This window comes from Plectrocnemia conspersa, unplaced genomic scaffold, assembly GCF_051122295.1.
Source record: "Plectrocnemia conspersa isolate PC_06_02 unplaced genomic scaffold, ASM5112229v1 ptg000008l, whole genome shotgun sequence".
Taxonomy (NCBI): domain Eukaryota; kingdom Metazoa; phylum Arthropoda; class Insecta; order Trichoptera; family Polycentropodidae; genus Plectrocnemia; species Plectrocnemia conspersa.
The window spans coordinates 1,049,592-1,063,961 of NW_028277172.1; the positions used below are offsets into that span (position 1 = coordinate 1,049,592).

The 14,370-nt window shown below is 33.6% G+C and overlaps 1 protein-coding gene across 7 annotated transcripts in view; it reads right to left on the reverse strand.

Moving 5' to 3' along the window:
- Positions 1 to 14,370, reverse strand: part of PMCA (plasma membrane calcium-transporting ATPase 3) — a 198,763-nt gene that overhangs the window by 160,214 nt on the left and 24,179 nt on the right. For 3 of the 7 annotated variants that reach the window (XM_088191135.1, XM_088191125.1, XM_088191134.1), the window contains exon 1: positions 3,901 to 4,185. The exons of the other annotated variants lie outside the window; for them this stretch is intronic. The gene's annotated coding sequence lies outside the window, so the exon portion shown is untranslated. Of the gene's footprint in view, positions 1 to 3,900; positions 4,186 to 14,370 lie in introns of those variants that run through there. 7 annotated transcript variants of the gene reach the window in all.

The following is a 14,370-nucleotide window of genomic DNA, read 5'->3' on the forward strand; positions in this document are numbered from 1 at the left end:
AATTATAAAAGTTTGTGTGGGCACTCACCAATACAATATCAGTGAAAACTTTTCGGTCGTAAATATTCAATTTACGCAAAATCTTTGTCGATTTTTGCAAAATGCCACAAGACATAAAAATGATACTGCAGAATAGGAACGCCACATCTGTGACTATCCTAGAATTTGTCACCATCGATTCTAAATAAGAATTCGTTATGGTGTGACATTTATATAAACCGATCTAGGAAAATACATAATGATATTCGAAACGATTTTTTTTAACAAAATCAAGTACCACTAATTATTTTTTAATTATTTAATTTTATATGAAAAAAAATATAATACGATATCTGTTAGAAGAATATACTATCAAAAATCTAATTAATCCCTTTTGGTGCCCTAAAATATTCAAAGATGTCAGTAAATCTGTTGAATCGCATGTCGCGCAAAGAGTGGTCTAAGACAATTATTTTAAATCTACCGTTATAATACGACAAGCGTTACCCCCAATGCGTTACAAAGTAAACATAATCAGCAACTATTAGTAACATATATTTTATTAATCGATGTTTTTTAATAAAACTAGTGTAATTAATATTTGTATATACTAATTTATTTATTTACTGTAAATCTTACGATCTATTAACCCAATTTGTTACAACGAAGTAATGAAAATCAGCAACTATAAAATAAGTAAATACAGTCAATAACTATGAATCATAATATTATCAACTATTATTGCAGGGTACAATTAAAAGACCAGTCGGTGAGATATTTTACCTTTCGCTCGCTCGCGTGTTAAGTGATGAGAGTGAGTGAAAGATAAGGGCGTGCAATTGCACACACCTAACATTCAATTACTCTCGCCACTTAACACGCGAGCGAGCGAAAGGGAAAATATCTCACGGATCGGCCCTGTCACTATGCATTACCTATAAAAATAGCTCGATTTTATTTTCAATTATTCAACCGTGAGATAATAAAATACAGAAGAATATAATCTTTCGGAATAAAAATGATATAATAATCAATAATTCTGAGCTCCCAGTAACGATAGAAAGTGAAAAACACTAACCAATCGTAGTGGTCATCATAAAAAATGCTATAATAAAAAAGTGCATTTTATTTTATCCGGCATTAAACCTAAATATGACGCAAATGACATTAAGTTGGGAAACGTGTCAAGAGTAGTTAAAAAAAAGTAATAAAAATAATAGATTAATGTTGTTCGGATTTATTTAATATCGTGAGCGTGCAAAATAAATAATTATGTGCACTGAAAGCGTTGGTCCTTATTTAATAAGAAACAAGGATCTGTGCCAAATAATTCCATTAACCAGATACAGAATCCCCGAATCGCACATTCCAAGGAATAGCGACGTCGCTAAGTGTATTGATTTCGAATCTACATATCAATCAGTATTAACACATTGAATACCGTGCGTACAAATGTATGCATCATTTTAACTCAATACAAGAAAACATACGTTAACGATTCATTTTAAGTTTTAACCATTTAGCTTGAGATGAGACTAATATAATTTAAAAAATGTCATTTAAACCTTCCCTCCATTTTCTTTTCTCTCTGTATATGTATGTTTATATGGTTTTAAAAGAATATTGATTACCATTTTGCATTGGCTTTTTTCAAATTTCGTTGTGATTTTTAAAGAATTTTGTAAAAATCTACAAATGTTCCTAGCATGACGTTTCATCTATTTCACTAAAAATCTGTTCCATAAAAATGCACAGTCGTCATTTTTTTATGGTAGCACATTTGTATGTTTCCATTTCAATTACATATAATAAAAAACACATACTGCGAATTTACTGTAACGAATTTATTTAGCCTTTTAGCGAAACGCGTCACTATCATAGCAACTAATAAATAGTAAAAAATTAGATAACATTCTCTCCTTCTACTTTGTCTATCTAGATAATTAACACATTTTTAATCATTTTTATATTATTTACATCTCATCATCATCAGGCGGCCTTCCTACATGCACTTATTAATCCCCAGTTTATTTTACAGATTGTTAAGATTTTCCCCTGAAATAGTCTCGACCTGTTTAAAGGAAGCTCAGGGCTCTTTGTTAACATTTAAAGACTTTTTATAACAATATTACGACTTACAATAAGTGAGAATCAAATAAATAAAGCATATCTAAACAGAATTTTGACCAATAGGAGAGCGCAAAAAACAATTATCACTTCTCAGAAGTCAAAAATCCACGTCAAAAGCAATAAAATCGTGTCGGAGCCGTCGCAGTGGGAACGCTCGTTACCGAGCGTTCCCACTGCGACGGCGCCGACACAATTTTATTGCTTTTGACGTGAATTTTTGACTTCTGAGAAGTGATAATTGTTTTTGCGCCTTCCTATTGACCAAAATTCAGTTTGAATAATATCGGTAAGGATAGTTATAATGTTTTTTAAATGTAGTGTAACATCAAATTGCAGACAATGGAGCAATATGCAAGATGCTACGTCTGTCTATACTTTCAAGGAATAAGTTATCTAGTAAAGTAGTGGCTGTAGATAACGATCCTGACAATGAATAAAAGAAAAGAGTAATTCACGTCGATTCATATTCAGTCGAGGCATGATCATAAACGCGAATCTCGCATATCTTTACAATAAGCCCTGATTGCGTTCATTATTCTGCGCTTCTAATGCGAAATGCAAAACATGTTATGTCAAACGCGAAATAAAAAAAATATATAAACACACAAAGCTCACGGGAAAAAAGACAAACTCCCGACATATTCCTAAAAGCAGCGCAGAAAAATATTAGCATTTTATGCAAATTTTCCGCAAGCGAGGGTACGAACATAAACGTGTATAACGTATTATACCCCTATTGCAATACATACAAGCGATCGTGCTCTCTCCCTCTCTCGCATCGGGGCAGTCTACCAGACAGGGGCGCTTAACATTTTTCATGCATTAATTATAAGAAGCCCTAAAACGGCGTTCCGAAACACTTTTCTCGGCGTAAATAAATAAATAAAAAGCGTTGATTGTTCGGAATAAAGGGGCGCACTATTAACGGAAACGCTTCACGTTTAACGACATATGCGAATGCGTGAATAATTTACTAGATTACTCGTATTCTAGATATGTATTAATACAAATTGCAATCGAGGGTAGCGCAGTGTTAAAATTAGAACGGAAATTAGCGAATGGAGCGCAAACAAGCTAAACACGAGAACATTATCAAAGAGAATCTACAATATGCATTAGACGGTATAAATAATTTGGCAAACGAACGGTATGCAGGCAATCTCCAAATTGATATTCACTTTACTTAGACGTGGTATAATAGAACTGGATTTTGCTCGATTTCAACAGGGATTAATCGAAGATAGCGTTTATTTAGGGCAGAAGGTAAAATGAACATTTAGCCTGATTATGCTCAGCTTATCTAGGCCAACTCTCGTTTAATTGGAGCATTGACTACCAAAGCCCCATAAATACACTGTGTATATTTGTCTGAACCGCATAAGCAGTTTTAATAGTCAAGTTGCTTTAATAAAAAAAGGTAGCCTGAGTCATTAGCTAAGAAAATTTTTTGAAAGCCAGACGTAGGAATCGTGAGTATTCCAGATCAAAGCAGTTTTTTTATAAAAAGTACGCCGGCCATAGTTCTTCGCTCAATTAACACCTAAAATACACGAAAAATTGCAAAATGACTCGACAATACAGAGAGCTATTGAGTCTAATTTATTCCAAATAAAATTCCATCGGTTAAGGATCGCGCCAGGTGATGTCACCGAAACGCTGACGTCACTGCGAGAGTGCAACTCGGTTACACTGACGTCACTGCACACTAGCTAGGTCAACATTTGAAGCGCCGAGACTCCTCGAGAGAACGCAACATTCCATTAAAACTGAACGAGCCGAATAGATACAGACCTTACTCAGCTGCTGTGTAATAGTTCCGCTAAAGGTCCATAACCTTTACCGGTGCACACACATACACACACGCACGCGCACGCACAAGCACGGATGTTATCACTATCACCTAGTAGCACTGACTGAGCAAAACGAGCCTGTCCGGTCGGCTATTTTCGCTTCCGCCGGCCCACGTGGGCGGTCACGTGTGCTCGCGGCCACGCGCTCTCGTCAACAATGAATTCTAAATCGGGCCCGAGCACCGGGAGTGGCGACCCCTGCCGCCGAGTGCAGCGAGCCGACTGTACCACCACTTTCCGCCGCTCGACGCGTAAACAGCGCTGCCATAGTGTGCGCGCTTGTTTATAATCAGCTGACGGGCCCGGCCGGCGGAATAATCGATTTGGATCTGACAAGAAGCGATGCAGCACGCGGTGTACGACGGCTGAATAATTCAATTTCGCCTGTTCGAATCCGTATCCAGCTATTTACAGTGATGGAAACGAAGATATAGCAAATGTAACACACCAGCGCGAGAAGCGGCAGCGATGCGGCATGAGCGCGAAACAGATTCCATGTTACAAATGAAAAGCAAAGATGCACCAAAGTGAAAATAAAACACACTTTTGTATTATATCAGGTTGTTCTATAAGTGTTTGCGTTTTTTTTAATACTGGTCGATTTTATGCCGGCCACTGCCGCGCTTGCATCCATACAGGAGTGTGACAAAATAATTGGACCAAACATTATTTTAGTAGTTTCTACATACTTTTATGTAATTTAAAAAATATATATACAAGTATTTGAGCACTTGTATACTATGGATTTGAGAATTGCTCAACAATTTTCAATTATATTTAAATCAAGTGAATTACCTGGTCAAGGTAAAATCATGTACTTTTGGTTGCAAGAATTTTTTTATTGAATTTGCCATGTAGTTATCGTTTTTGTCTATAAAATAGGGTAAAAATATGTAGCTAAAACGTTTTTATAAAAATCTTAATTCTTCGTCAAAATTAGTGTGAATTGAAAAAAATAATTTTAACCTTTAGAAGCCCAAAGGCATGTACATAGGTCACGCCCAAAATGGTTTTATCATTACAGTCCAAAGACATCTACAGGCGGCCCTCGACTTTCGAACGTTCGACTTTCGCACAATTCGCACATTTAATAAAAAACATTTTTTTTAAATCCAATTTTTTTTTTAAAAAACGTTTTGATAGCGGTGAATCTTTTGCTTCAATCGGACGTTCGTATGATACAAACAGGTCTACGATACGTTCAATTTTGCAAAATAAAAATATAATTAAGGAATACGTTCAAAATTGTTGAAAATAAAGATATATTTCCACAATCTTTAATGATATGTTTCCAAAAAAACACAGCAAAAAAAAACATGGATGAAATGAAAAATTTTTGTCATCGTAGATCGATGACCAACATCAAAAAGATGTCCCTCTGAGTATTTCAATTATTCAAGCAAAAGCTCTTGGTTTGCACAAAGATTGGAAGGATAGATTAAAAAAATATTTTAACACGGTTTTTCAAGCAAGTAACGGTTGGTTTTACAATTTTAAAATGAGGTATTCTTTTCATAACATTAAATTTACTGGAGAATCGGCTGATGCGGATAAAGATGCTGCAAAAGAATTTATTTCCTAATTATCCAAAATTATTAAAGATGTAGAATATTCCTCTAGCCAAATATTTAATGTAGATGAGACAGGTTTATTTTGGAAAACTCTTTAACAATGAAAAATATGAATGAAGCCTACAGGCACCTTGACAAATTTTTAAATATTATGGAAGATTGTGATCCCAATGGAGAACGCATATCTCAAGTGCGTGGGGCGATCAATAAAAACATAGCATGTTATAAAATACTATATGAAGAAAAGAAAAAGAATAGTGGAAAACAGTTAGCTCTTGATAACTTTTCAAAGGAAACACCCGCAAACACCACTTAAACGTGTCTCTTAAACATCTTATATTTACTTGATAAATAAATATTTTAAAATACACACAATTTCAATTTTTTTTACTTCCCTCGACTTTCGTACCATCAACATTCGCACACATTTTCAGGAACCAATTATGTGCGAAAGTCGAGGGCCGCCTGTATGTCATGCCAATATATTTTCTAAGGCAATTTTAAACGATTTTAAGAAAAAAATCCAGTATTTTATTTCATAAAAAAATTTAAACGTTAGTGAGAATTGAAATAATCATTTTAACCTTTAGAAGTCCAAAGGCATGTATGCCATACCCAATATATTTTCTGAAGCCATTTTAATGATTTGATAAAAAAAATCCAGTATTTTATTTCATAAAAAAATTTAACGTCACCATTGGTGTGAATTGAAAAAAATAATTTTAACCTTTAGAAGTCCAAAGGCATGTATGTCATCATTGCCAATATATTTTCTAAAGATATTTTAAATAATTTAATATTAAAATATCCAGTATTTTATTTCATTAGTTACTCAATGATACTTCTACCAATATATTAAGGTAACAAAATCAAGTACTCCTAGCCACTTTACCTGGAATTGTAAAGTTAATCCATCGATATTTATTATTTTTGGCCCTATTATAACGTTGCGATGATTAATTAGGCTGAATGTTTTTTTTTCGAGAGTAGTCCTTCAGTTGTAAGACAGAATTTTGCGTTACATTGCACATGCATAAAGTGTGATCCAACTTCAGTTTCCGAACAAACACAAATTGGGGTTGAAAATCAAAATATTAAAAAAATCCCCTCCCTCTAGAAAAACTAAAATGTCGTCCCTTATTCTCAACTTGAATCCCTCTAAAAAATCAGTCTCAAATCTATCTCGGAAATATTTTTTTTTAAAATGTCATAAAATGTGATTAAGCTTTAGTTTCCGAACACTTAAAAAAACAACAAGTTTTAATATATATTCGGATTTGTATTTGTATTTCATTAATTATGAATAATAATATCAATTAAATGTCCGCCTCAGTGAAGTCCAAATATATTTCTAGTAGGTATATATTTCTACTAACGAAAATATAATTTAACTTATAGGCGCTAGTTAAATTATATGCCGCTCAAAAATGTCTATGAAACTCAAATTGACAATTGCGAAACGTCCATTTTCTGTTTAAATCCAAACCTAACTTAATAAAAGTTCTAAAACTAATTATAGTTTTAGAACGTTCATCTCTAAGGGCAAAATAAGCGGAACAAGAAGTACAATTTGTCTGTACTTCCATATTACACTATGTTTTAAAAATAGAATAGCTGTCCTTACCGATATTACTACGGACTTCTGATGTGAGAATATCGGTCAAAGTATATTTAAACAAACCGAATTTTTGTCAATAGGAGGGCGCAAAAATAATTATCACTTCTCAGAAGTGTTTGTGTTAAATGGTAATTTATTTCAACATTAATGGGGCGAGATTAGAACCTTAAGGAATTCCTGACGCGGCAATGATTATTCATGTTTTTAAGAATTAAGGCATAATAAACTTTATCAAAGGCCTTTTCAAAACCATATATAATTAACATGTATGTACATATGTACGATAACTACTTCCACGGCGTTTCAGATAGGAACATGGTGAATGTTTTGTCATTTCTGATATTTCATTTCGTACGTGTACATATACCAAATACTACTTTATATATAATACGTTGTTATGGTCAACAAACAAAAATAACCACTAAAGCAAAATAGCCATCTGTATCTAACTAGAAGTTTCCGATAATTTTATTAGGTTTAGTTGAGTTTAGTTAAATCGTTTAGGTTAGGTTTGGGTTTGGACAGCAAGTGAACGTTTCACAACTGTCAAATTGAGTTTCATAGACATTATAGTACAGTATATAATTTCATTACCGTCTATCAGTAAAATATATTTTCTCTAGAATAAATATATATCTACCGGTACAAATTTATTCGGATATTTATATATGTTTACTAAATTTGTTAGATGTAAAGATTAGCTATTAAGCTAAATAAATTAATAAAATAAATAAATAAATAAATAAATATGATTTCACTGAAACGCCTGTAATACATATTTACTATAAAATCCATATATTTGTATACATCACATGATTTGAAAGCAGAAATATTAGAGATGTTTTAAAATATGTTTTTGAGAACCTATGAAACCTCGTTGTACGATGCAATTGTGAATTACATTTTTGCTGAATTAAACGAAATATTTCTCCGTAATATTTTTTTACTAAAAGGATCAAAAATAGGTTGCCAGGGCATATAGCATATACAGAATATAAAAGCAAAGCATAATTTCAGATATAAAGTTACTATATTGTTTTGATTTGAAAGCTAAATAAACGTCACCCGAAAAATTAACTTGGTCCTAATAATGCTAATTTTAGTAAGCAGACCTACTAAAGTAAAAACAAGAAGTTTAGTATACAAACAGGATAAAACTTTCATGAACATCATCAGCCGCACCAGATGTTGGTAGCTTTTGACTCTTGAACTACAAACAGTTAAATTTTAATTAAATAAAAATGCTATTTTATAGATCATTGGGATACAATAATTTCTGTGTATGTTTAATAAAAATAACATGAATCAAAATCAAAGTGAAGAGAAAATAATGGACGTCTAATTAATCGTGCAACTCAAAAATAGATTTTCGTGAATAATGTCATTTTCCATTCACACAGAATTCGTCACGAAAGCTGCGATGTCAGACGGTGCATTGTCGCGGTGAATCAGTCAAAAATATTTTTATACACCTTCAACAATTTTAAAATACTATAAAATTTTAATGGTATGCTTGTAATTAAAATATTAATAAAATCAATATTTTTCATCTTAATTAGCTGTATTCTATAGAAGTAACAAAAAATGCACGGTTCGTTTTAATTAATTTTGTAATTATATATACACACATGAATTACACATGTCGTTTACGAACATCGGATACATAAGCATACACAGATTATTTACATTATATGAAACATTTCTGTAAACCGCCGATCAGTACACAAACACATTATCGTTTAGCAGTGGCTGGCGCACAAATACATATGAATGTATATACACGAGATACAAAACCCACGCGTTTTTCCGTGTGCGTAGGAGGATACCCGCCATGACTCATCGCGAAAAAGCTATCCCCGGAAGATTTTACTTAAAATTTTCGTGGGCGTTCGTCAGGTTTATCCGGCAAAGCGTTGTATTAGCGACAACGAAGCAAAACCACACTATCCCATAAACATGGTTATCGAAAAGATACATCAGTTCATGGTCACCAAAGATAATGTTACCGTGAATTTGTATTTTTAATTGAAATTATATTTTCACTGGTAGAAACATAATTTCCGTGAAAATGTATCAAACAAGTAATTAAGGCAACGAAATAAATAGAATTTAAATCAACTTTGGGTCAGAATAAAAATCAAATGGCTAGATTAAAAATAGCATACGGTCAGAATAAAAATACAGGAGGATCAGAATTAAAATAATGAATGGTAAAAATTATATTATTCGGGGTCAGAATAAAAATATAGGACGATCAGGATTAATATTTTAAAAAATAAGTGGGCAATATTTATTTTAGAAATAATCAATAATATATCACACTCGTGCAGGTTAGGTGCGAGCGAGCGGCAGTGATCGAGCATTGTTCAGAACAGTGAACACCCCATGAATAATTCTCAACAAATCTGCAACAAATATATTTAATTGTATGTAGGACGCGAAGGTATCCAGAACGACGAACGAAGTGGAAATAACGATAGAGAGCACGCTTAACTTATTGTGTTGACATCTGACAATGTTGAGAGCCCAACCATAAAGTACCTTGATAATGAACTGCCGATAAGCAATAACAACACTATCTAATAACACTATTGCCAACTAAAAAAAACGATTCTGACCATCAGTCTAAATAATTCTTACAATTTAATATAAATTCTGACCATTTCACATATATACTGATTATCTAATATATATTCTGGCCACTTGAGCTATTGATTTATAAGTTGACTGATCAATGTAAGTGAAATTGTATTGTTACAAGTACGTTAATTTTGGCCTAAACATATGATGTGTCGCCCTACTGTCATTGAAATTCAATTTGACAGTTGCGAAACGTCTAGAAAACATAACCAAACGAATTTTAGAGCTTTCCTTGTCTCAAATTGAGTTTGGTTAATTCGTTTAGGTTATGTTTAGGTTTGAACATTTTGGCATTAACAGGTGATATGTCGTCCAACAACTATTTTTTATAACGCTGGTGGCGTACAAGATTTAATTTTTTTTTTAAAACGCAAATGGACGTTTTACACTTTTCAAATAACAGTGTAGATTAGCATATATTTTCACTAGTCAAAATATATAACCGTTGAAAATGTATTCCGATACGATTTCACTGGTTAGTGAAATTATATTTATACTAATAAAAATATACATTCACTGTAAATATACGATTCAAATCGCGGGGCTTTCAATGATTTCATTGCAATGCCAGTGAAAATATATTTTTACTGGTAATACACATTTACTGTAACATTGACAAAAACAAAGTATTCTTCTCTTACTTTACCAGATTGCAGGAAAGATTAAGCTAATTGTGCTTAATATGTATATATAAAAAAACATATCGCTTTATTTAACCCATTGTTTACTACACGGTTAACATTTCAAAATAACGGATGAGAATGAAATTATCTTTTTTTGTAGAAAAGAGATAAATATAAGCACACGTGCTCTTTTCAACCAGTCGTTTTTTTTTAATAGGCAGACGTCAACGACAATTAGCTTCGCTAAATTGAGAGATTGGCAAATCGTCAACAATATATCAACTAATTGTTAACAGTGGGAAATGGATTCGTAGAAAGCAGATTCTGAGACATGAATCATTTAAATTTTAAGAATGGATTATAGCGGACATGACTGGAAAAGTCCTGTTCCGTTTAAACGTTAAGTAAATACGATTTACTATATTTAGAGCAATCGAATGAGTGAAATAACAACAGATGTTAATCGCTCAGTCCATTACATAGTAGTTATTGGAGCTCCTGAAAATGTATACAGATACACTAAATTGTGGTACTTTATAACTATTCAGAACATTACTTCATTTATAACTATATGCTACACAGCATATAATGAGTAAAGAAATTGCATGACTCGATCATGATAACAACACACATTAAGAAGAATGCTGCACTATAATTAGATTCGCTTATTATTTATCATTAAATAAATAAAGTGCATGTATAGTGAGAAGCACATGTCGATTTAGAGAAATGTGCATTACATTGCAATGATTCTCATTTGAAAGAAAGAACTATGTTGTAGCACTTCAACTACAATTCATATAATTTTCCGGCAATGAATGGCGACAGTTATCCAGAGTGCAGAATAACACGATATTCGATTTATTTATACGCACATATCCGCACGTTCCTAAATCCGGATTATAAGGGTTCACTCGTGCCGCAGGAATTACGGAATTCTCTTCGTCTCCCTTTTTCTCCACATGCTAACTTCTCTCGCGCACTCCTATATCCACGATCGGACAACACTCCACTTAATCACGTTTCCTCGTTTACAGAAGAACGAACCAACGGTACTCGACTTTAACCGAGAGCAACCCCTTTTAAATATTTAACCACACGCACACATGTGACCAATTTGTTAATTGAGGATTTTTAGCTGCTTTGCTTTATCAAAATTGTATAAAACAGTAAAAAATGCTGAAACCTCAGTGACGAGTGTAATTAGACGAGTGTGTTCACACTAGTACGCGCGGTTTCCGTTCAACTGAAACATTCAAGATGTCTATTAAAAACTCTCCACGCAATTTGGTATCTATAAACATAGACTTTATATTGCCAATAAATTCGCACATAACAACGAGGGGCATAACCGCAAATTTTAGGCGTGGCGTGTCTATTTTAAACATGTCCGTCTTCAGCTAGAAGTCGGTACACTACTACTCGGTATTTCAAGCGGGCGACAGTGTCGATAAGATATTGTTCAATGGCAATATCGAACAGAGGTGGCAATAAAAAAAGTCTACTACTACTATACAAACGGTATGCTTTGGCAACGGCCGCCGGCCGCAATAAAAATCCGAGTAACGAACGTGAACGAGGAAATTCTGGTGGGCCGCAAACGAAAATAGCGAACGATGAGAGACGAAAAGGGTTAAGCAGCGAACGATAATGCTGCAAAAGCGATAGAGCGACACTAAACCGAAGCAGAATAAACGGTATTTATTTTTATTTAAGTAGTACTCCAAAAGAAATCGTGATTAATCTGAAGACAAGTATTGGTTCAACGATCGTTTCTTATCGGCGTTTATAGTTATTGGATATCAGACTTAAATAAAACAAAAAAAACTGTGGTGGCGTGGCGAAGCGAGCCACCAACGACTGCAATATTTTGTGAGAAAAGACAGAAAGGTTTTCAGACCAACATGCAAAGATTAAATAATATTAGTTGCAGCAAGAGCCTGAAATGTATCAAAATGCCAATCGTCACTGATTATGATTTTATTGATTTTTATAATCTCACGTTTGAATAATCTAATAAATGTTAATTAAGTTGTGGGGGGTTTCAACTACCTGCACTATTAATTTAGAGGTCATTTTAACGACCATTTCGAATAAATGAAAAGTGAAACTACAGTAAAATCTTACAACGGAAAAGAGATATCGGGACTAAACAATCGCGTTATTGATTTGAAATAACAAATCCATGCGAAAAAGAACCAGAAAAAAACTGCCCTTCTCTGTGGAAAGGATGCGCGATAGACAATGCGTTCTACCCCCAAGAAAAAAAGTGTTCTTTACCCTTTTATTAACGATCGTAAAAATTGAACATCTATAAGTTTCGAGGGTGAGTTCAAGAAACGATGCAATTGGCCCGCCATCATCCTCATATACGTCGTCAAATTCACGTCAAAAGTAACAAAATCCGTTCCCACTGCGACGGCACGATTTATTTGATGAAAAAATGCATGTCATTTAATAAAATAACATGAATCTTAATGAAATAGAAATATTAAAAAAACGAAAAATTGTCTGGCCAACTTTTGCAAGAAAAGCAGAAAACGTCCCTGAATGTGGGCCGGACATTTTTCTTGCATGATAGATTCGAAGCCTGCAAAGTGGCTTATCTTTAATGGCTGAGAGGAACTTGTGAGCAACTGGCAATACTAATCAGTGTAGAGGGAAGGATGATACTAAGATCCAATATATATTAAGAAATAATAATCAAGACACAATTGCTAATTTTTAATTGGCTTACACATCTTATATATACGAACCGCATTATTCATTTTAAGTGCCGATGAACCGTTTGTGTGTATATAAATATAATTCAACACGTCTAACTATAATAAATCAACACATTTCGCGGGGCTAAAATGGCACCGGGTGTTTTAATATGTGCGACGAGTCATTAGCGCCTATATGGCATCTAAACAAAATATAGTTAAATGGACATTGGGAATATGACATTATATCGGCGAGCTACTTCCGACGGATCGGACGTGACGTCACGCAGGTTACAACCATCCTACCGTCTGGGTTGCTTGCTACACCGCGTTCATTAGTCTCAATTTAGCTGACGGACAAAAAAAGGCTTTCTCTTTATCGGCGTCGAGGGACAAGAATGAAAATTACTAATGGAATCTCGCATTGTCGACATTTTTTGTATTCTGTCAAGAGATTAACTATTGTAATACTTTTGTACTGAATGTCTATCCGAGATGGCGTTAAAAAGCAAATCATACTAACAAAGCGAAGGAATTATTAACTATAATATAAGAAAACGCTTCAAAGTCAATACATTAATACAACGATTGAAATTATCTGCCGATTTCTATAATAGGTCAAAGTTTTTGGGGTACAACAGTCCTCGGGTCCTAATCCTCGACGCTGAATTTGGAAGTTCAAGGGTCGAACTAATTGTTTTGACAATAGATAAACAATATCAATCCAGAAACCCGAACCAAATCCGGAATTAGTCCTGAGACCTTAAAAAATACGCATCTTGCGGATGTATTGTGTAGTATAATACCATACTGATAATTAGATCTACTACAAAAGAGTGCAATCGGATGGAGTAGTGGATATAAAAGTAAATTGAAACGCATTTGCGTTTTTATACGCAATAAAAAGAGAAATGACTCTGGAACAAATGGGTTTATAATGTCATATCGTGACAAGAGACAATAGACAGAAAATATACACGCATACCTCCCCGTTATAAATACATATGTATGTCGCATAATAAAACCATAATTTTAATTAAGTAATAATACAAAGTAGACGGATGGTACGTGTCGCTGCTGTGTATGTTACGCATTAGCTTAATCGATTCAATGGTTAAAATGTAATGCATGTAGAAATGTTAAAAATGAATACATTACGGAACTTAAACCATATATATGTAATTGGGGCAGATTAAATATAAAAATATATATTTCTCGGAAGTCAGGAATTCACGTCAAAAGCAATAAAACCGC